The sequence below is a fragment of the Homarus americanus genome, unplaced genomic scaffold, assembly GCF_018991925.1.
Source record: "Homarus americanus isolate GMGI-L3 unplaced genomic scaffold, GMGI_Hamer_2.0 scaffold1024, whole genome shotgun sequence".
Classification (NCBI taxonomy): domain Eukaryota; kingdom Metazoa; phylum Arthropoda; class Malacostraca; order Decapoda; family Nephropidae; genus Homarus; species Homarus americanus.
This window is the reverse complement of record NW_024715228.1, coordinates 7,081,620-7,103,281: the sequence shown is the minus strand read 5'-3', so window position 1 is coordinate 7,103,281 and position 21,662 is coordinate 7,081,620. Positions and strand designations below refer to the sequence as shown.

The 21,662-nt window shown below is 37.3% G+C and overlaps 1 protein-coding gene across 2 annotated transcripts in view; it reads right to left on the bottom strand.

Annotated features, from left to right (window-relative positions):
* LOC121856387 overlaps positions 1 to 20,537 on the bottom strand; it is a 74,793-nt gene extending 54,256 nt beyond the window's left edge. For both annotated transcript variants that reach the window (XM_042351948.1, XM_042351939.1), the window contains exon 1: positions 20,411 to 20,537. The gene's annotated coding sequence lies outside the window, so the exon portion shown is untranslated. The remainder of the gene's footprint in view (positions 1 to 20,410) is intronic.
* Between the last annotated feature and the right edge of the window lie 1,125 nt (positions 20,538 to 21,662).

The window sequence follows — 21,662 nt, the reverse complement described above, 5'->3', positions numbered from 1 at the left end:
ATTGTCAATAAATGACAATATAATTCTCAAGTTAGATACAATAATCAGTTTTACTTACAGTGTACAGTATGCAAACTTTTCCAATATTAAAGGCAACATTTAGTTTTTCCATCATAACCGAAAAATCATACCTGCAGTGCACAAATCTGTTCGGAAGTTGAATGTCTTTAGATAAAATCCGGCTTCTTGTAACCAAATGAAATAAAGGACATTGTCTAATACAGTACTGTACTGTATAGGAATAATTGAGCATCAAAATTATAGTTCTTTACTGTTTTCCATACTGGGAAGATGAATTTGATCAAGTGCAGGTCCTTCAGTTAATGTTTAGTGATAATGTTATCCAACAATATTATCCCATCAATTTACCTAAGTAATGTAAGTGAAATGTTAAGTTCCATAGAGATTGCATTATGAGTAGTAGTGAACATTATGCACTACACTGGATCTGTAAGCATGGCCACATACTGTAGTTCTCCCTGCCTGGGGTTGTGGTTCACATGTGTTGCCGGCAAGGATGACATCTGAAGATTGTGGAAAACTCTTGTGGTCAATGGAGACTTCACGCATGCAGGTAGAGGAAAGCTCTCTCTTAATGGCAATGGTATACTGCTGAACAGGCAGGCACTATGTTTAACTTGGGGAAGGCACATGCAGCTGCAGAGAGAAGGCCTCCTAAGTTGGCAGCCATAAGAGTGTGCCCTTCCTTCCCAACTCTTCTCTCCCTAGTCTGACTGGCAAATTTATTGTTCCCTTTAATCTTAATTTTTTTCTTTGAGACTAGATTTTTTTTCTCATGCTGCATAAGCTGCTTTTATGGTGTACAGTATAGCATTTTCACTTTTCATGTCTGGCTTTTATTTAACTATAATAATGCTGCTACTTGAAACTTGTTTTTTCTTTCAAGTGGTTTCCAGACTTTACAAAATGCCTTCAACAGTCAGTGCTCATAGCATAATAAACAAAATATTACGTGTTAAAAGACATATCCAGTTCCTTTCATTTGTATTAAGTGTAATAGACAAATCCAAAGTCCTTTTCATATGTATTAAGTATCAATTATGCACCATGAAAGAGAGGTCTATGTCTTTCTGTAGATGACGTATATCATACTTTAAAATATGCTAATTAACAATGCACAAGTGGATCTATCTGAGCAACACCATATCAGCAGCTGGATGTTGATTGTAGACTGTCACTGGAACTAGGCATTGGCTGTGCAGATGATGATCTTGGACCTGGTTGGGGATCTTTGGTCCAAGCAAAGTCAAGATTTACCGAACGTTTAATGATAAATATCAATGTCACTTCCTCCTGTGATCTAATGCCAGTGCTCAGCTAGTTTTCTGCTGCCATGACTTGCCAGAACTAAGATTTTCCTTACATTCAATATGGGTGCCTGGATTCATAAAACAAATACATGACCCAGAGAACTCATATGATAATCAAATTACTATACACTTTTCTTCAGTGATTTCACACAAACTGTTTTCAGATTAATGAGGACTAATAGTATACTAGCAAGGAATTCAGACAATGAGACCTTAAGACAACAAAGTCCCAAAGTATTGTAATAGAACAAAAAAAAAAAAAAATATATTACACAAAAGTGTCACAACATTTTCATGTGATTAAGTGGGAGATTGACTGCTTCACAGGTGCACACAATTTACTACGGGGATGCCAATTGTAATATTCTATTTGGCTAATGCCAGATATTATTCAGCAGACCCCTGTACACATGGGGTTAATAAATCATCTCCACTAACCCCTCTACTGCGGGGATGCCACTTTTAATATTCCACAATATTTAGCTCATGCCAGACGATTTTATTCAGCACAGAGAGACCCTCGTACACAAGTGGTTCATGGTTCAATGGAGGTTAGAATATGCTGTGTTCTAACCAAAGTTTTTCAATGTCCCAGGAAATGCTTAGCTTTGACCTCAGCTGTGTATCATGCTGAAAAAGTGTCACATTAGGATCAATCTTGTCGAGACCTTTTTAGACGTGGTAAGTAAATACGGTAATCTCAGTGGGATACAAAAGCTGTAGCAGCCACAATGAAAAGGCCATTAACTGCTACATTTTTGGGGGGTGGGGGTAGTGTTGGCAAATCACACTCATGCTTCCTCTTAATTGATTGATGTTGAAGCTCTTAAAACACAACAGTAGTAGTATTTTAATTATAAATAGCAACTTGCTCTTCACCAAAAGTACATCCTTCATCAGTCAGAAAATTATGACAAGATGCCAAACTACCTGCAGATATCAGGAGTACTGTCTTGACACATACCAGCTTGTGTTTGTAACTTTGTATTGTAGAATTTTATATCTAATGAAACTGGTGAAGTTATATACTGTATACCTACTGGTAATTATGGAACAGAAAAATTGTTGTCTGAAGACCTTCAGCTTACGGACTACAACCGAAGTGTTTTGTGTGACAGCAACAAAAGTGCCAAATTCAAGTAAAAAAAAAAAAGTAAGTTTTAAAAATGTTAGCCATAAAATCTTCAGATATCTACATATTTTGATGAATGTAGTCTCATTTTGAAGGTACAGTAGAGTATTGTACTATAGAATATAAGCATGATTAAAAGGACATATAAATGGTCAAAATTGCATAAATAATAATAGCAATAAACAAACTGATCCATTATACAACAAAACACCATTATCATCACTTTTTTCCCTTCAGTTACACATTTCTGTTTCTTAAGAGCCTGACACACCAGGCTGCATATCACTATCAGAAGAACTCATAATAATGCAAGCAATGCAAACAGGGACAAAAAAGTGCAACAGCATCATTACTTACCCATGTAAACACAGATCGAGTAAGAATGCAACTAGAACTTGATGCTTATTGGCTGACGGACCCACAAAATGCAACCCGAAGACACTGATTGATTGTTGGCCGAGGTGTGCTCATCTTTGCAGCACAGAACTTTCAAGATCACATGATTCACAGCCCTCTCTAAAATACTGGAAAATTACCAGCAATTAAGATGAAACAAACCATTTATTACAATTGAACATGGACAGCCTTTTTGTGTAGTACCATGTTTTCTTCACTGTCACACACAATGCCTCAATTGTTCAATAAACATGAATGTAAACTATTATAGGAAGGAAACTGTCCCCCCCCCCCTTTTTTTTTAAATGTCTACAATGGTAGGGTTTTATCCAAATGGTGGCTTAAATTCTACTCAGGGTGCATTACAGGAGGCTTTTCTCCACAATTTATGCTTTCCATTCCAGTAAATATGGTGAGTATCAAGTATGGAATTCTTTAACAATAGTTTCAACACCATCAACAATGATGCCAGCATTTACATTTATAACATGCAGTTTTGATCAGTCTTTATTTTTGGGGGTTGGGAGTACATACAGTAAATACTATATACTGTACAGTACCTCTTAAATTTTCAGGACCCATAAATGAGTAACTGGGTAAATATTTTCTTTACATCTTATTTCTTTAACACTATATATAGAGCAAATAGAAGCAGCCCCAAGTCCTTGAAAGGCTGGAGCGGATATTCTTCACACCTAAAAAAAAAGCAAACGATCTGTAACGTGAGCTGACAATTCTAGTTTTCACAGAAGCCCAAAACATGTAAGTGCAAATGCAAAGGCAAGTGCAAATAGTTAATTAAATGCAAACCACTGCAGCTGTTCCCATTCTTAAGAATAAAGGATAAAACAAGCATTTCACATTCCAAAATCAGTTATTGGGATGTTTATAAAATGCAAGAAACTCCATTTTTTTTTGCAAGATAAAATCTGCTTCTGTTAACTCAAATGGGCCGAGAAAGAAATCCTGGGAGAAAAGTCCACCTCCATTTATCACCTCAGCTAGTACAGTAAAGTATACAGTACTGTACTGTTAATACTATATAATTTTTCTAAAATAATTTAATGTGTTATTAATGAGTGACTGCCAAGATCTCTACCATTAACCCTTAACAGGCGGCGGACATCAAACAGTATGTTTGAGAGGAAAAATTGCAAGGGGCAGCGGACATCATATGATATTTAGGTTTTTTGCACCATTGTTTGGGTGTGCTCGTGGCTGTGTTGTTGTCTGGTTACTGGTACTGTGACGACACCGGCAGATCGCTCCAAAGCCAGAAAAACATGTACTCCCAGTTCAACTTGTGATTTGTCAAAGAAATTAGTATTTCTTATGTTTGACTAAATATGTGCTGTATTTGTTGAATAAAGATTAAGCTCAATTAGGGCACATTCTACAAGTATTTGAACACTATCTTACGCGATTTGCTGTTTTCTGTGTAGCAATATATACCCCGTTCTGGGGTATATTTGTTTCTTGCTAGATAGTCTTGACAAGTTTAAAGGTAGGTTACATTATGCTGTACAGAGGGAAAAGGTGTATGTTGATGTCTTTACTGCAAGCAGCACTTTCCACCCAGATGTAGATTCAAACTTGTTTTGATCCAGTTGTTAACTTAAGGTCCTGTGAGGACTCAAGTTATTAAGTCAAAACCAAGAGTGCACACAATTCAAAGCCTTCAAATGTAAAAATTTGCATTTCTAACTTCTCAGTACCCAGAGTCATCAAATTGACAAATACAGTACAGTACTCCTAATCTTAGTTAGGTAGTACTTCTGCCTGTGGCTGAAGTGGATACATCAACAAAATAGTAGCCATATTTGGCAAAAACTTTACATTACGTTTTAAGGCTTAATTAGCTGGTTAAACCTTTTTAGTGAGAAATACACACACACACACAATATTCAACTCAATGTGTAAAGGAAACTATATAATACCTAGGGAAAGCACACACACACATCTGAATACCTGATGTGTAGCACGTGATTAGTACCGATACCATAAATAAAATCCTCATTACTGTACACTAACCCATAACCCTTATTATATCATGTACTGTACACTCGCACCAAAATGTATCGGTGCAGGGTGTGATCGACGACTTCCGAAACGATACGCATACACTGTGATATGTCGGGAAGGTTGGTAAGTGTATCCTTATAACCCCCCCCCCCCCCACTAGGTGTTGCCATATGACTGACAATCAAGTGTGTTTGTTTCCTCTTTGAGGATTGTTGCTTTGTGTCGACTGAATGATGAGCTAGGGTTCGGTCTCGGTGAATGTGGGGATAAAACAGAGGCAATATGAAGCAGTAGAGATCTACACATGTCAGACGACATGGAAACCTCAGAGGGAACACGAGAGGCTATTATTGCCCTTCATAACGAAGGGTTCGGCGTCACAGATATTAGTCGGCGGGTTGGTGTCCACAGGAACACCGCTGCACGATGGATTCGGCGATACCTCGAAACTGGTGCTACAGACGACAGGTCTCGGAGCGGCCGTCCACGCTGCACCACCCCTCAGGATGACCAGGTTGAGTGGTTTATTTGGTTAAATTAATGTGGCAATATTCACAAGTATCACAAATAATTTTGTTAACAGGGAGCTCCTCATATTTCATACTGTCTATTTATCACTTCCCGACCCTATTTTTAACGGTTTGTTTCACTTGACCAGGCCATAGTAGCTGCTCAGCAGGATTACAGGGCTGCCAACACACGACTGGAACAACTCGCCTTTCCCAATACCTATCGTCACTGGTCTCAAATTGTTCACACTACAGTATGCACTGATACTTTTTATTGCGAGTGTACAGTACTGTACAGTATATTGTATATGTTTCTGTGTATTTATACTGTACAAAGGTTATGCTCCTGGAAACACTGCAGATCATAAAGCAACGGGCTTATGGGAAAAAGTACCTTATTTTACGGTATATAAGATGCACCTTTTTGTCCGAAAAAATAAAGAACAAAATAAAATAAAATATCAGCCTGCGTCCTATATGTGAAATTGCAGTCTCCCGCAAGCTAATGAATCAGCCCAGTTGTTGTCTCCAGTAGGCTAAGTTCTACCTAACCCAACTCCAGAATTAAAAGTACAGTAAGTTATTGCTTACTTAAACACATTATTATTTTTAGTTAATTAAAAAATATTACGAGTAATTAAGAAATATTTATTGTAAATATAAAAGGTCAATCTATAACTACTCTGTATTGTACTGAAGACGATTAACATCCGTACGGCAGACACCCAACTCTTCAAAGGTACTGTAGTAAAGCAGTAACCATTTCTGAACTCTTACAAGCATTAGCCAATCTATTAATGCCATACCTGCAACATTTATTTTTCAATCTACATATACCTGATGCAAATGAATATTTACAGATAAATTCTTTACACATTTACATCTGTGAACATCGCTGGCAGCATTGTAGCCAGGTTACTCGTCTTTGTAACCAGGGTACTGGGCTAAGCTGTTGTTTTTCAACTTGTATTTTCGGGTAGATATAAGTAACTTTCTTCGTTTATTTTTACTGATATATTGTACACACCATCCTACATACATATTGTGAAATTAAAATAAATAATTGTCCTAAAGGCAAACACATAAAAGGAATATACCTGTACATTTCTTTGCACACAAGTTAGCCGACTTAGCGGGGGAGCAGGAGGATGACTGGTGGTGGTGGTGGTGGTGGTGGTGGTGGGGGTTACGTTGCTATGGAATTGGCGGAGGTAGTGTCACCGTTACTATGGTAAACAGGGGTACAGCTGTACAGTACAGTACAGGTAGTCCCCGACTTACGACTGCTTGGACTTACGACCGCCGCAGTTGTGAATTTTTTTTTTCAAATGACGCACGCTTTTCCTATACCGAAACGTTTCCAGTTAATGTAGTCTCCATGTATAATTAGAAAATTATGGGGGGCCCATGTGCATTCAGCTGACTACATTAAAGGTAAGTGCTCAGTCACACTGTATCCATTCTTCATTATTCATTACTTTTACTGTACTGTATTTCATTGTAGACTTTTTATTTAAAAAAAAAAATTGATTTTTTTTTGTCGGACTTACAGCCATTCGGACTTATGACCTGGATTTGGGTCCCTAACCCCGTCGTAAGTCGGGGAGCACCTGTATATGCAAATGACAACTGTGTTAAGCTTTCATTTGCTGGTTTGGCAATAGAATTTTTTTTTGTAACTTATTTACTGGTACAGTATTTTTATTTATTCCTCACATTTACTGGTACAGAGTAGGGTATGCTATAACGAACGGATCCTACTACGAATATTCCTATAACGAACGAAACTCCTACAACGAACATTTAAAAAAAAAAAAATTTTTTTTTACTAATTTGTTTTTTTATTACAAGTATTAATGATATTCTTTATTTCAGGGGTTTAGATGCAGTGTATGCACTTTTTTTACAATTTTTACAATTTTATATATTTTTCAGTGTTAAGTGGTTGTATTTGGGGGCCTGGAACGGATTAATCCTATAACGAACAAGGTTCTAGAACCAATTAGATTCGTTATAGCATACCCCACTGTACTATATTTATTGTTTAAAGAAAACTAATGGATATAGGAGGAACATTCACAAACAAGTTTTTTCCTAAATACTCCCTGCTAAAATGGGGGTGCATCTTATATGGCCGTGCTTCTATTACTGTATGCTGAAAATACGGTAAATTAGGTTTCCGGCTGACAAAGTGATCCCTAAACTTATCCTATTATGTAATATATATTTTAAACTAAAGAAAACTTGAGAATTGTTTCAATGCGGGGGACGGTTCTCGATGGACAAGAACAAATACACAGCAGTTGAACCTCTAGAATCTGTTTCGGGTGAAGCATCAAGTTAGACAATCACTAATACCTTAGGTTTCATTAATGTTTTGTTTCACCAATAAATGTGGCACTGTAAAAATAAATCTCAAAGTATATTTAAGCAATAGCATTCTCTTGTACTTGTTGACACCACTGCATCTCACCACTTACTGTTGTTGCTATTTTAGTTGTGATTTTTAGGAGACATTTTAGAGTATAGTACACACAATTTTGCTTGAATATTCTTCCATATTGCAGGTGTAAAAGAACTTCTAGTGATTAGTGTAAAGCAATTGGGTTACATGTATACTACAGTATGCATGTGTTCCCAATTAGATGCATAGAGATATCTGTACCTACAGCCAGGCCACCTACATGGATGCCCAACCAGATGCCCTCCAGACTCGACTCTTTTTTTACTTTTAGCTAATGTATCACACTGAAGCTGTTAAGCATGTCCTTATTATAACCAAGTTTATTGTGGTATATTAGAATATTAGTGTAAAGAATTAAGAGCAGCTGAGAATAAGAAAACTTGTGGTTCAGTCAGATCTGAATACCTTTATGCTTGTTAATTTTGAGCTATTAATGATAAAAGGGGGATAGGAGAAAACTGACGTTTACTTCCCATACCATCTAAGTTGGTTAAAAGAGTAAGGGGATTATGCAGTGCTTTATGTTAATTGCATTTAAAATGAGTGTGTTGGATATACAAGTACTGTACAGTATGTTTGTTTGTTTGTTTGTTTGTATGTATGTATGTAAATGGTCTGGTAACATTGGAACTGCACAACCAGACACGATGAAACTCAGCTCAGTTTGAAGGTTCAAAGCATTTGATGAATCACGAAACACTGTGAGACTCTTAGGGTCATCGCTATATCCAGCCACAATTCATAAAAAAAAGTTTGAGTCATCCAATGCCAAATGGGAATGTTCAATCAATTGAAACAATAAATATGTTGGGAGTGGGTGGGGATGGGTGTGGAGGATAGGGAGTGGCAGGTTGGGAAGGGAGTGAGACGTGACATGGGGAGGTTTAGTTAGCTGTCACGCATTACCTATAATAAACAATTAAGGTGACAACGTACTGACAGACTTATTTGTGATGGGTTAATTGTTCAAATGCATTATGATAAGACTACTGCAGTTCCTCAACGGAGGTATGAAAAAGGAAGAAGAATGTGGGAAAAGGGGAGGTGGAGGTTGGGAAAAGGGGAGGTTGAGAGGTGGATAAGAGAAGGGAGGGAGTAGCAAGACAACTGCAATCCCATTGGGCAACAAGCTTAACATAATTGGATATAATATAAACACAAGACACTACTAAAACACACACAAAAACAAAAAATTAACAAACACACACACATACCTGTATACTGTACAGTACACAGCCCAGTCCCAACCATTGTAAAAATTTATCAACAACTTGTAATCAACCAGTGTATTCACTCCCAGACAATCTTACCTTTTTGCACTGTTACTATGTTGAAATGCCCTGTAGTATGACCTTCTCCCCACCTTGTTATTATACAGTACATCATATATGTTACTTGCATTTTATTTGTCAATCAAGTGATCCGATCCATTCCCCACTTATGTAACTGTATATTTTCAGCCTTCTGGCTGCCAAGTGCTTTCAATAAACCGTATATTAATAATTATTTTTATACGTACAGTATACTGTATATATAAAACATAAATTACTGGTCATTATTTAATTTTATGAGTTCTGTTCAGGATAGTGTTTCCAGACACTGTACTTTGTTCCACACACAAACCATAGGTGTATACTGTAATTATTGACACACACACACAGAGAGAGAGAGAGACAGAGACAGAGACAGAGACAGAGACAGAGAGAGAGAGAGAGAGAGAGAGAGAGAGAGAGAGAGAGAGAGAGAGAGAGAGAGAGAGAGAGAGAGAGAGAGAGAGAGAGAGAGAGAGAGAGAGAGAGAGAGAGAGAGAGAGAGAGAGAGAGAGAGAGAGAGAGAGAGAGAGAGAGAGAGAGAGAGAGAGAGAGAGAGAGAGAGAGAGAGAGAGAGAGAGAGAGAGAGAGAGAGAGAGAGAGAGAGAGAGAGAGAGAGAGAGAGAGAGAGAGAGAGAGAGAGAGAGAGAGAGAGAGAGAGAGAGAGAGAGAGAGAGAGAGAGAGAGAGAGAGAGAGAGAGAGAGAGAGAGAGAGAGAGAGAGAGAGAGAGAGAGAGAGAGAGAGAGAGAGAGAGAGAGAGAGAGAGAGAGAGAGAGAGAGAGAGAGAGAGAGAGAGAGAGAGAGAGAGAGAGAGAGAGAGAGAGAGAGAGAGAGAGAGAGAGAGAGAGAGAGAGAGAGAGAGAGAGAGAGAGAGAGAGAGAGAGAGAGAGAGAGAGAGAGAGAGAGAGAGAGAGAGAGAGAGAGAGAGAGAGAGAGAGAGAGAGAGAGAGAGAGAGAGAGAGAGAGAGAGAGAGAGAGAGAGAGAGAGAGAGAGAGAGAGAGAGAGAGAGAGAGAGAGAGAGGGAGAGAGGAGAGAGAGAGAGAGAGAGAGAGAGAGAGAGAGAGAGAGAGAGAGAGAGAGAGAGAGAGAGAGAGAGAGAGAGAGAGAGAGAGAGAGAGAGAGAGAGAGAGAGAGAGAGAGAGAGAGAGAGAGAGAGAGAGAGAGAGAGAGAGAGAGAGAGAGAGAGAGAGAGAGAGAGAGAGAGAGAGAGAGAGAGAGAGAGAGAGAGAGAGAGAGAGAGAGAGAGAGAGAGAGAGAGAGAGAGAGAGAGAGAGAGAGAGAGAGAGAGAGAGAGAGAGAGAGAGAGAGAGAGAGAGAGAGAGAGAGAGAGAGAGAGAGAGAGAGAGAGAGAGAGAGAGACTCAGAAAACCAAAGGCTAGTTGTTTTGTCACTAGACCTCTTCTAACCAGTACAATTAGAAGGGAGTGTCAAACACGCATGTATGTTTCACTAGCATATTTTTGCTTCTTCTGGAAATTGTCAGAGATTAGCACACAAAGTTGTTATCCCATGAAATATCAAAATATAAATATAACATTAAATAATGTACTAGAGAACTGTAGTGCCACTCTTGTGTGTATGTCAGCCAGCCAATCAGCTGCCTTGCTACAAACTAACCCAAGGCTTCAGTTGCAAAGTTTAAGGGAACAGACCATAGGAGTGAAGAAGTTATCAGGCAACCTCTTAAACATGCATTCAAAAGTTGACAGAGTCAATGAGAACCCTATTTAGTTGTATACAGTATTGTCACCCTTCCTTCACTGGTTTCACAAAGTATTTTTAAGTAAAATTAAAATGTTCATCTAATTAGTTAAGACATTTAGCTGTAATCACACTTATTCATTAATAACATGGCAATTGTAGATATTAACTTTCAATTGTAAAGCACATGATGTACAGAATACATTAAAGAGATGAAACATAAAAAAGTCTTTCATATATAATATACTGTACTGTACTGTACTGCACACACACACACACACACACATAGTTCCTCCCAAACTTACGACTACTCGCACTTACGACCTGCCTCAGTCGTACCAAAATTTTGCCAAATTACGTATTTTCGAGTCCCAACGTCAGTACACAGACAAAATTTTCGTTTGTAATTCACTTTAAAATGGCTGGCAAGCTTAAAAGTGAGAGTTTTGTGTTGCCGTGAAGAAAAAGACACCCATTTCAGATTTCTATGTATTATTTAAGCATTTTCGACTTACGACCTGGATTTGGTTCCCTAACCCCGTCGTAAGTCGGGGAGGAGCTGTATAGCCCAACTTTGAATGTAAATGAAAGTGTTTATTGTATTCCATGTAACAACTATAATGGAAATTATGTAGGACAGACTGGGAAAGCATTGCAACTCAGAATCAAACAGCACAAGTACAATATCAGAACAGCATCTGAAAGCAGTGCACCGTTCGTTCATGTTAGGAATAATAATCATCCCATTGATTGGGAAAACAGCTTAGAAGTGTACAAATCATCATGTGTCACAGAAAGACTTCTGGTTGAAGCTAGTGTGATTAGGGAATTAAATTCTATAAACCTTAGTGATGGTCAGTACAAAACTGATAATATGTTACATAAATTTATTTGTCAGTGGCCCAAGGTTAAAAAGGCTTTGAAAACCTTGGAGTTAGATGTAGAATAGATGATTAGTGGGTCCCATATTTTTGACCTGACTTAACTTGACTAGTCACGTCGCCCTTTCTCCTAAGCTCCTCTGCGTGTGTGTTGGTGTGCGGGTTAGTGGATGTCATGATTATGACCTGACCTCATGTTTAGTAAGGTCACCATATGTACTTAAGCCTCTCTTGGTCCATGTAATTCAGTTGCCTCTGAAGATGTCTTGAATAAAGACGAAAGCTAAGTAAGGCTTGGGAAAAAGCTTAGAAGTATTCAAATCATCTTGTGTCACAGAAAGACTTCTTGTTGAAGCTAGTTTGATTAAGGAATTAAAATCAATAAACCTTAGTGATGGTCAGTTCAAAACTGATAATATGTTACATAAATTTATTTGTCAGTGGCCCAAGGTTAAAAATGCTTTGAAAACCTTTGATCTAGATGTATGATAGTTATTTTGTGGGCCCCCTTTTTTCTGACCTGACTTGTCTAGTCACGTCACCTCCCTTCTCTTAAGCTCCTCTACGTGTGTGTTGGTGTGTGGATTAGTGGATGTCATCATTTTGACCTGACCTCATGTTTTTAGGTCACCCTGTATATTTAAGCCTCTCTCTGTCCATGTAATCCAGTTGCCTCTGAAGATGTCTTGAATAAAGACGAAAGCTAAGGTACTCCGTTGTTTCCATCTTCCCGTGTGATTTTATCAAGATAACATATATATATATATATATATATATATATATATATATATATATATATATATATATATATATATATATATATATATATATATATATATATATATATATATATATATATATATATATCACTAGCACACCAAAAAGCAGACACCAGACCTATGCATGTGCCACGTGTGTTCATGTATCATTCACTTTTATTTTGAACAGAAGTTATTATAGATGATCCATTGTGATTCCCTTCAGAGTCAGAGCTGCCCAATACTAAAGAAACATGCCCAATAAACATTATCTTGTTTATTATCTTTTTAAATTATGTGGGGAAAATTTACATGCAAAGAATGCGGAGATTCCAGAAACAAGGAAAAAGGAGGAAGATGAGAAAAGGTTAGGCAATCAGTGGCAGTGTTTACTTTCGCAGTACAGTCAATTGCAGTGTCGCCGTTCACCCAGCTTGTCTCCACCCTTCTCCAGTCTAGTCGCTAATGAAGAATTTGCTGTGAATTGTACTGTTTCATCAAAGTTTAGTAATTTTCTATGAATTTTCAAATTTCCAGTGTGATGATATTAAAAAAAAAATCTTATTGGTTTTCAGAATGTAAACTTACAAGTAGGTGTTGAGTTATTGTGTAATATTTAGCATCTTCAGAATTTTTTTAGCAAAATTTGTCATGACCCATTACACTTTCTTCTTATTTAAATGAATAAATCTTTTATTATTTAATATATTTCACCCTCTGAGGACAACTTCTTTTAAAAACATAGGGCATTACATAGCTACAGTGCATTTCTAGTACATTTCTAAAACCACCAGGACTCGTAACCAGACTCAAATTAGAGTATCACAATTCCCATATACCTTCACAACAAAACTAAAATCAATCCATGGAAATCTTCGTAAAGTTACTGAGCAGAAACCAAATATGTCACATATGGATGATGGGACAGGTAAACATACATACAGTACAGTGACATTGCTACATGCACCCAAACTTTTAGTTGATCAGTATTCCAGATTTGTTGGCAAAACACTAAAAGTGAAATGATTTAACACCATCGTCTCCCTGGTTATTAGAGAAACACTGGGAAACCAAATTATTAAGTGTAATTTACAATCTCACACTATTTGCAGTTGGTATAAACACACGCAAGAGGTGTAAAAAAAGAGTATAACTCAAAGTTGGATGGCAGGATATGGAAGGATAAGTTGAAGGATGCACTAAAATTTAGTGGGATGAATAAAAGCAGGCAGTGATGTGCATGAATGAACCAAGTACAGTACAGTAGAACCTTGATAAATCGGACTAATTGGGGCATATCTGTCCCCAAAAAGCAAATATGGGGGAATAACACGGCTTATCTAAACTCTTTAAAGAGAATCTGTTATATTATTACTGCACTTCAACAACTAAGGTCTTTAAATGTATAACAAGGTTATTAAAAGAATATTACACCAAGAAAAAAAATTATTTAACAGAAATCTGGGTTGAAAATCAGACATACAAGTCTGGTTGTCACCTAGATGATTGTTATTACCGGTAACGGTAGTGTTATGTGCAAGTAACCACATAATTTGTCTTATGAAAAAAAGAGAAAACTGTATACTGTACAGTACTATAAAGATAAAACTAAGAACAAATAGTGTAGGAGTACAGCTGTGTTTTGTATGTGGAAGACGAGTGTTTATCCAGGATTAGCTGGCAGAGGGGAGGGGGGGTATCACGGGTGGGTTGCCTCCTCCCCCTTACTCCCACAAGATTCCGTTAACACTTCTTCATGCAATTCCACCACAGTACTCATAATTTAGAATCATTCGGTGCCAGTGATAAACTATTATCCTAAAATAATCAGCTTTCCTGAAAAAAAAAAAAAAAAGAATCCCACACTGAAAACCATGAGTCATTGTTTACAAAGAGCAAATAGCTGATCGGCTTACCACAATGTCTGTCTTCAACACTTAGTAAATTAATACAGTACAGTCGTGTATTTATCATCACTTAATTTATACTATTGCAGTGTATTTATCACCACTTAATAAAATACTATTGTAGTATACTTAGCATCAATAAGTAATATTGTAGTGTAAAGTATTATGCATCTGCATATACCTTGGTTTAATCATTAATCATTTGTCTAAGTGTACAAGTAGCCAAACTGAGTCACCATATAACACTCAAAGGTAGTAAATAATGTTTTTAAGAAGGTATCTTCATATCAAATACTATACAGTGTGTTATAGTGACCCCTGTTGTAAGCTGGTTTGATGAAAGCTCTCACATGAATGCATCTTGAGTAAATAACCTTCTGATACAGCTGATCCTTTTATTTTCAAGTCATATTACAAATTACATACAGTATTGTCTTTTTTCTCTATTACTGAAGATGTTATATTAATCATGATGAACCATAAACCATAAGAGGCCAATCATATGAGAATATAATACTGAATCAATAAATAAACCTGACGAATGCAGCAACACCTGACCAGCCCCAGCCTGCTTACATACTCAAGTGTCTTAGTTCTCAGTAGGCCTATAGCAAATCTGATTAACCACTGTACAATATTCAGCAAGTGTGGTTCATTTCATAAGATTTTTTTTATTAATCTTCCCCATTTCGTTTTTTTTCTTTTAGTATTTCAGTCTGAAAAAAGCAAATTCCTATAGGAGTACCTATATTGAAGTCCAATTTATCGAGGTTTTACTGTATAGCATCTAATGGTTTTTAAGGTTAAACGTTTTGGTAGTGGGAGATACTAGATTATGTGACTTAGGAAGGGAAATGCCATAGCCAAACATAGCTGTTACAGCAGTAGGGGTGATTGAACAACAAATGATGGGAATAGTCCATTTTCCCACTTGATTCCAATAATCCAGTATCATTAGTTATTACTACAGGAACAGACTTGAAAGGAAGTCAGTGTCATCATCTCCACCAAACATGAATTACAGTAGGAAATATTAGTGGCAGGGCACGGGAGTTACGCTAAGTGATGCACAATGAGTGTTAGGCAGGCTGTTCCACTTGTTTACCACTCTGTCGTAAAGCTTCACATTTTATACTCGGCTTATGTCGACCTCTGGTTTTGGAGAGGTTTTTTCAAGCTTAAAATGTCGACTTATACACTGCACTTTACTGTAGTTTACAAAATTATGCCTCGGCATAACAATACAGGTACTCCCCGACTTACGACGGGGTTAGGGATCGACATCCAGGTCGTAAGTTGAAATGGTCATAAGTCGGAAATGCTTAAATCACACACAAAATCGAAAATTTGGATCTCTTTTTCTTCTCAGCACCACAAAACACTCACTTTTAAGCTTGCCAGCCATTTTAAAGTGAATTATAGATGAAAATTTTGTCTGTGTACTGACTTTGGGACTCAAAAATACATTGTTAATCCATAAATCTACTCCACCTTTGTCCATCCACCCCTTCTCATGGATATGGATATAAACACCCAAAGGGAACTTTATAACTGGCATTGTTTTTCTTTTAAATATAACCATTGGTTTTAGTTTAGTTCCCTCTGCAAGGCATGTTAATACGACAGTGAACTTCATCTTTTCGTGACCCGTACTTTTTATCAGAATTGTTTTTTTGCCTTTGGAGTCAACAGTTTTATTGCTAAGCATATTGAAAAACAAGGTGTTTCACCCATATTACCAATCTGACACTTGTGTTCCTTCCTCAGTCCAATGACATATCAAAGGAAATTTGTAATTTTGTCTTCAAGGTCTGCTGAGAGTTTCTGTGCAATTTTAGTTTTCTGCCGGAAACAAAATTTTCCTCTTCGTGAAGCGACTACACCAGTTCGCAGTTGCTTTAAAATTTTAGCTTTCATCTGGGTGTGTTTTGGCCCACTTAACCCTTACACCCCATGTTAAGGTGCTGCTGGCAGTACACCCCCCCCCCCCTGGATAAATCAAGGAAAAAAAAACTTTTAAAAAATAATAATAAAAAAGCCTACATTCTGGAGCATCACCTGGGGCACGCTGGTCGGACGTTCTGGAACGTCGCATGGGTGCGTATGTCAGTTCGGGTAACTGTATAGCCATCTTGATGGATTTCGTTGATCCAACCTTCTAAGCAATTAGTGACAAATGCCGGTCCTTACAGCACATTTTTTCTTAGGTATCTTCTTCAGGGAGGCTTCACCTTTCTTCCAATCACGCACCACCTTTTCATTTACTCCATAATTCCTCGCTGCAGCACTGTTGTTTGAAAAGTTTGCAAACGCAACAACTTTCAGCTTGAAACTCGAGTCATATTTCATCCTTTTTGCTGGGGGAGCCATAGGGATAAGATATTTTCAGCCGTTTAAAAATTGAATACCGTGAGTGTTAAACAGCTACAACTAGACAAGAAGACATCTACAGTGTTGTCAGGTTGGTGTGTGGATAATAAGTGGATGTCAGCAAGAGCATAAAGCCACGATGGTTTAGTAAATTGCCATGTAGGCTTGTTCAGTGTATGGGGGGGGGGGCCAATAAGCAGATGACAGTCTAAGTCTCTAAACTGTTTGCTTGGTGTTTACCAGAGTTCTTACGGAGATAATTTACTGAAGATTTTTAGTGGTTGCTTGCTGTCTTACGTAGACCCTGTTGCCCACTTCCCTTTTTGTATGAATATATATATATATATATATATATATATATATATATCAAATTAAGAAAGGTATTATGGCAAGTGTCTTGAAGAAAGTGGCAAGGCCTTATTACACACTTTTGCCATAGGCTATATCCACATTTCAGTTCTAGCCTAGCCTATGTCTGGGCCTTGGGGGGGGGTCGACTTACACAGCGAGTATAGGCCTAAACCTGAATTTTGAACTAAAAATCTTGGTCGACTTTTACGCCGCAACTTACGGTAGTTATTTTATGTATATATTGAAATACTGTATTAATTATGCAAAAATTTTCTGAAATGTATTGCCCATGAAATGGTGATGGGAATGAACGCGGTGACAAAACGGGTAAAAGCAGTGGTGACAAAACGGGTGAAAACAGTGGTGACGAAATGGGCACACCCCGTACGTACGTATGTATGTATATGTATATGTATATGTGTATATATATATATATATATATATATATATATATATATATATATATATATATATATATATATATATATATATATATATATATATATATATATATATATATATATATACATACATATACATATACACATAGACCCCGACTTACGACGGGGTTAGGGACCCAAATCCAGGTCGTAAGTCCGACATAGATAAAAAAAAAAATTAATAAAAAATCTACAATGAAATACAGTACAGTAAAAGTAATGAATAATGATGAATGGATACAGTACAGTGAAAGTAATAAATAATAAGGAATGGATACAGTGTGACTGAGCACTTAACCTTTAATGTAGTCAGCTGAATGCACATGGGGCCCCCATAATTTTCTAATTATACATGGAGACTACATTAACTGGAAACGTTTCGGTATAGAAAATGCGTGTCATTTTTTTTATCTATATCTGAGGCGGTCGTAAGTCCCGACGGTCGTAAGTCCACGTAGTCGTAAGTCGGGGTCTAGTGTGTGTATATATATATATATATATATATATATATATATATATATATATATATATATATATATATATATATATATATATATATATATATATATATATCGTAAAGGTTTTTTTGCTCTTATCTCCCTATATACAAAATTAATGTAGAGTTCCGTGCATGGGTCACAACTGAACATGAAAACTTTTACTTTAAGTTAGATAGATTCATTTTATGAAAAATATCCTCAGAACTTGGTGACTGAGTCCACCAGTTTCTCCTGGCAACTGCTGGTTCAACTTTAACACACCAATATTGTACACAAAAAAGACACCCTTGTGTACAAACAAAAAATGAACGTGGGTCCCATAGTCATGACTGTCCATTAGGGAGAGCATGATACAGCAAACTGTATACTAAGCCTTCAGTACACAAGCAGGCAGTATGGTTGGTACGACACTTGACCGCATTCACTTCCCAAAGTTGCAAACTTAGGTACAATACCCACTTATAGCTGGGTGAGTTGGGAGCGCCCGGGGAATCGAACTGATGACCCCTGGAACAGGAGGCAAGCACTGTATCCACTTGACTTTCCCACTCCACAAAACCTAACCTTACGTAATAAATCTATAGATACAAACTATTCTATGAAACTAACTGACAAAATATTCCAGACACGCTGGTTGTAAATGGCGGCATCAGAGCTCCAAAACCCATATAAATATTATACTGTATACCAAGCAAATTTCCTTCATCTACTTTTAGTCCTCCTCATGAGGTAACAGGCACTTATCTTCTATGGAGAAATGTCTTCAAGTTGCTGGTTCTGATATAAAACAGATTGTAATAATCACTATAAATATAAAACAAATCTTAACCAAGGTCAGATTAGGCTCAGTTTGGTTAATTCATTTTGCCTATTTTATAAGTTCACTGTAGTGCAGTTGTCAAGATGGAAAAGGACTGGGATACTATTCTGTATACATAATTACTTTATCACAATATACATATATGTACACAAATACAAGCAGTTAATCATTGTTGTATTTCTTTTTCATATCGGTGAAACTACAGCATTATATAATCAGTAATCCTGGAGTAGATGACTGACACCAGAACGTGTTGTTTGATTTCATAAATTTTTTCCCACAGATGTTCTTTGGATGATTGCGAGTAATGAAAATGATACGGCAATGCACAAAACCTAATAGAACTTGACCTAACCAACCAAAGAAACCTACCTAACTTCTCCTGCCATATTAAACGGAAAGTAGTTACAGTACTTTGATATCTAGTACCAATGACAGCAACTTTCTTGAAGCAGCATGGTGTAATTTTATCAATTTTTGAGGACATAAGAGTACACCGGGAGTTAACAAGCTGCTTAAACAAAGCGTGGAGGACAACACACGTCGACATAGCACATTTTTCGTAGGAATATCTGGTCAATTTATAGTAGTGCACTGTTCTTTCTTTTGGGTATTAGAAATGTGTAAAAAAAAACCAGAAAAATCACCCCAAAGCAAACCTAATCAAGGGGGGGGGAGGTTAAGAGGGACAGCCCCCCCAGATTAGTTTAGGATAGAACAGTGCACTAATATAGAAAGACCGAATATTTATGGTAAATAATTAATTTCTTTACGTACAAAGCACGTTGAGACATTATGTATAGTGTCATAAATTTTCACCGGGTTTTTGTCTGCAATATCCCACATCCTTCAGAGCCTGCCCACTACAGATGAATTATGATTTTAGTAAAAAACTAAAAAATTAATACTTATAATTAAAATAAAACGTATCGTTTTTATTACTATCAACTGAAGAATATGTGGAAAAAATGAACCAAATCAAAAAATTTCTGGTATTAGTCATCTGCTCCAGTACAATATTACCATATAATCTGATACACAAAACAAGCAAATAAAAAAAAACTGATTAATCTTTTGGTACGTGTCATCCATCACACTGTACATTAGTCTCACATCAGAGAAAACCCAATGTTTGTGTTCACCCCAATCAACATCAGAATGCATAAACACTGTAGTGGCAGAGTTTAGTTTATTATAACATTCAGCAGTAGTATATAACTCTGTACCATTATTATTCCAAGGCATTTATTGCGTATTTTCACTAACTGGCAATAGCAAAAATACCTTAAGTAATCATACATCTCGGTCAGTAACTCGCCCGATGGTAATTTCCAAATCCATCTCAGTCAGTTATAATATTCGAAAGATGAATAAATCGCATTTAATTTTCAAAGATCACAACTACAGGAGAGACAAGAGCCGACGCGCCATGATGCTCACTCCTAGATCCCGCGAGTACTGGTCTTCTGCCGCATCTCTTTAGGCCTACAACTTTCATGACTTCACTAGTGCTTACCAGTACCACTGCTTCACAAGCTATCTGTTGGTTTCACTCCTCTCAGCTAAAGATTGTTGTATTTGGTATATTTCACTATATTCTCCTAGCGCGAGGTAACCGCTCCTGGATGACCATTCTCTCGCTGCTAACTCTACCTACATGGTGTTGTAAAAACTCATAACCTATGACTATATATCCAATCTGTTATAATTAATGGCGAATATAATATTTAGTATTGAAAATTAATGCATCAAATTGATTTAAACAGAAAATAAACTGCAGGTAATCTATGCACGGGAAATTTATATTCGAATGTATTTCACAAACAAAAGAATTATTGGAACACCTGGCTCAACGACGCCCGGGTACCAATTGAATATTGTATTATAGTCTCTCACTGAGTATCAGGGAACAGGAAAATTAATCTAAACTATGAGAACATAATATTAATAATACTAATAATAATATTAGTCATAATAGTACTAAGAAATAATAATAATAACCGATGTTTAATAAATTTGACCAAGGACAGCCGACGACAATATTATTAGTGTTGTTTTTGTTAGAACATGCGTGTCTCTTATGATATGTCAGGGGTTCGAGTCCTGCTTGGCCCGAACAGGTTTCCTCCTGTACTAACACTAAGGAAGCAGCTGATTATGTAAATTATAGTCCTTGTTGTATGATGGAAACAAATCGATGCTTAGACTGAACAGGACATTCAAATATTGAGTTAATATTACTGAACGTGTGTGGGCCGCTTAAAGTTTTGTGATCCGTGTCCGTCCGTGGCCGTGTCGGGAATACGTGTCAGTGAAAAATCGAGTATTTGGGAAAAGGTTGAGAAGCATCAGTTCCGTGTCCGTATCCGCGAGGAATCGCGCAGTGTGCGATTTTCACGGACATGGACGGCCACCGAAGCTGTTGTGGGGGCAACATGACCTTATACTACAGGCGGGCAAGGGGTGACCAAATTGAGATGTATAAGCATCTCAAGGGGCACTTCTCAGTCGAGTGTCCTTACTTGGAGCTGGCGGACGCTCGCCCCACAAGGGGTCACAGCTCAAGATTGAAGAAGACGCAAGTCCAGAAAACTGTGATGGCAAACTTTTTCGGAGTGAGAGTTGTGAACTCTTGGAACAATCTACCAGAAAGTGTTGTGAAGGCACCGAGTGTGAGCTCTTTCAAGACAAGACTTGACCAACACTGGAGCGGGTTCAGGTACATTCAGGAGCCGGTGCATGCCCAGTACTTGCCAACAGTGCGTAAC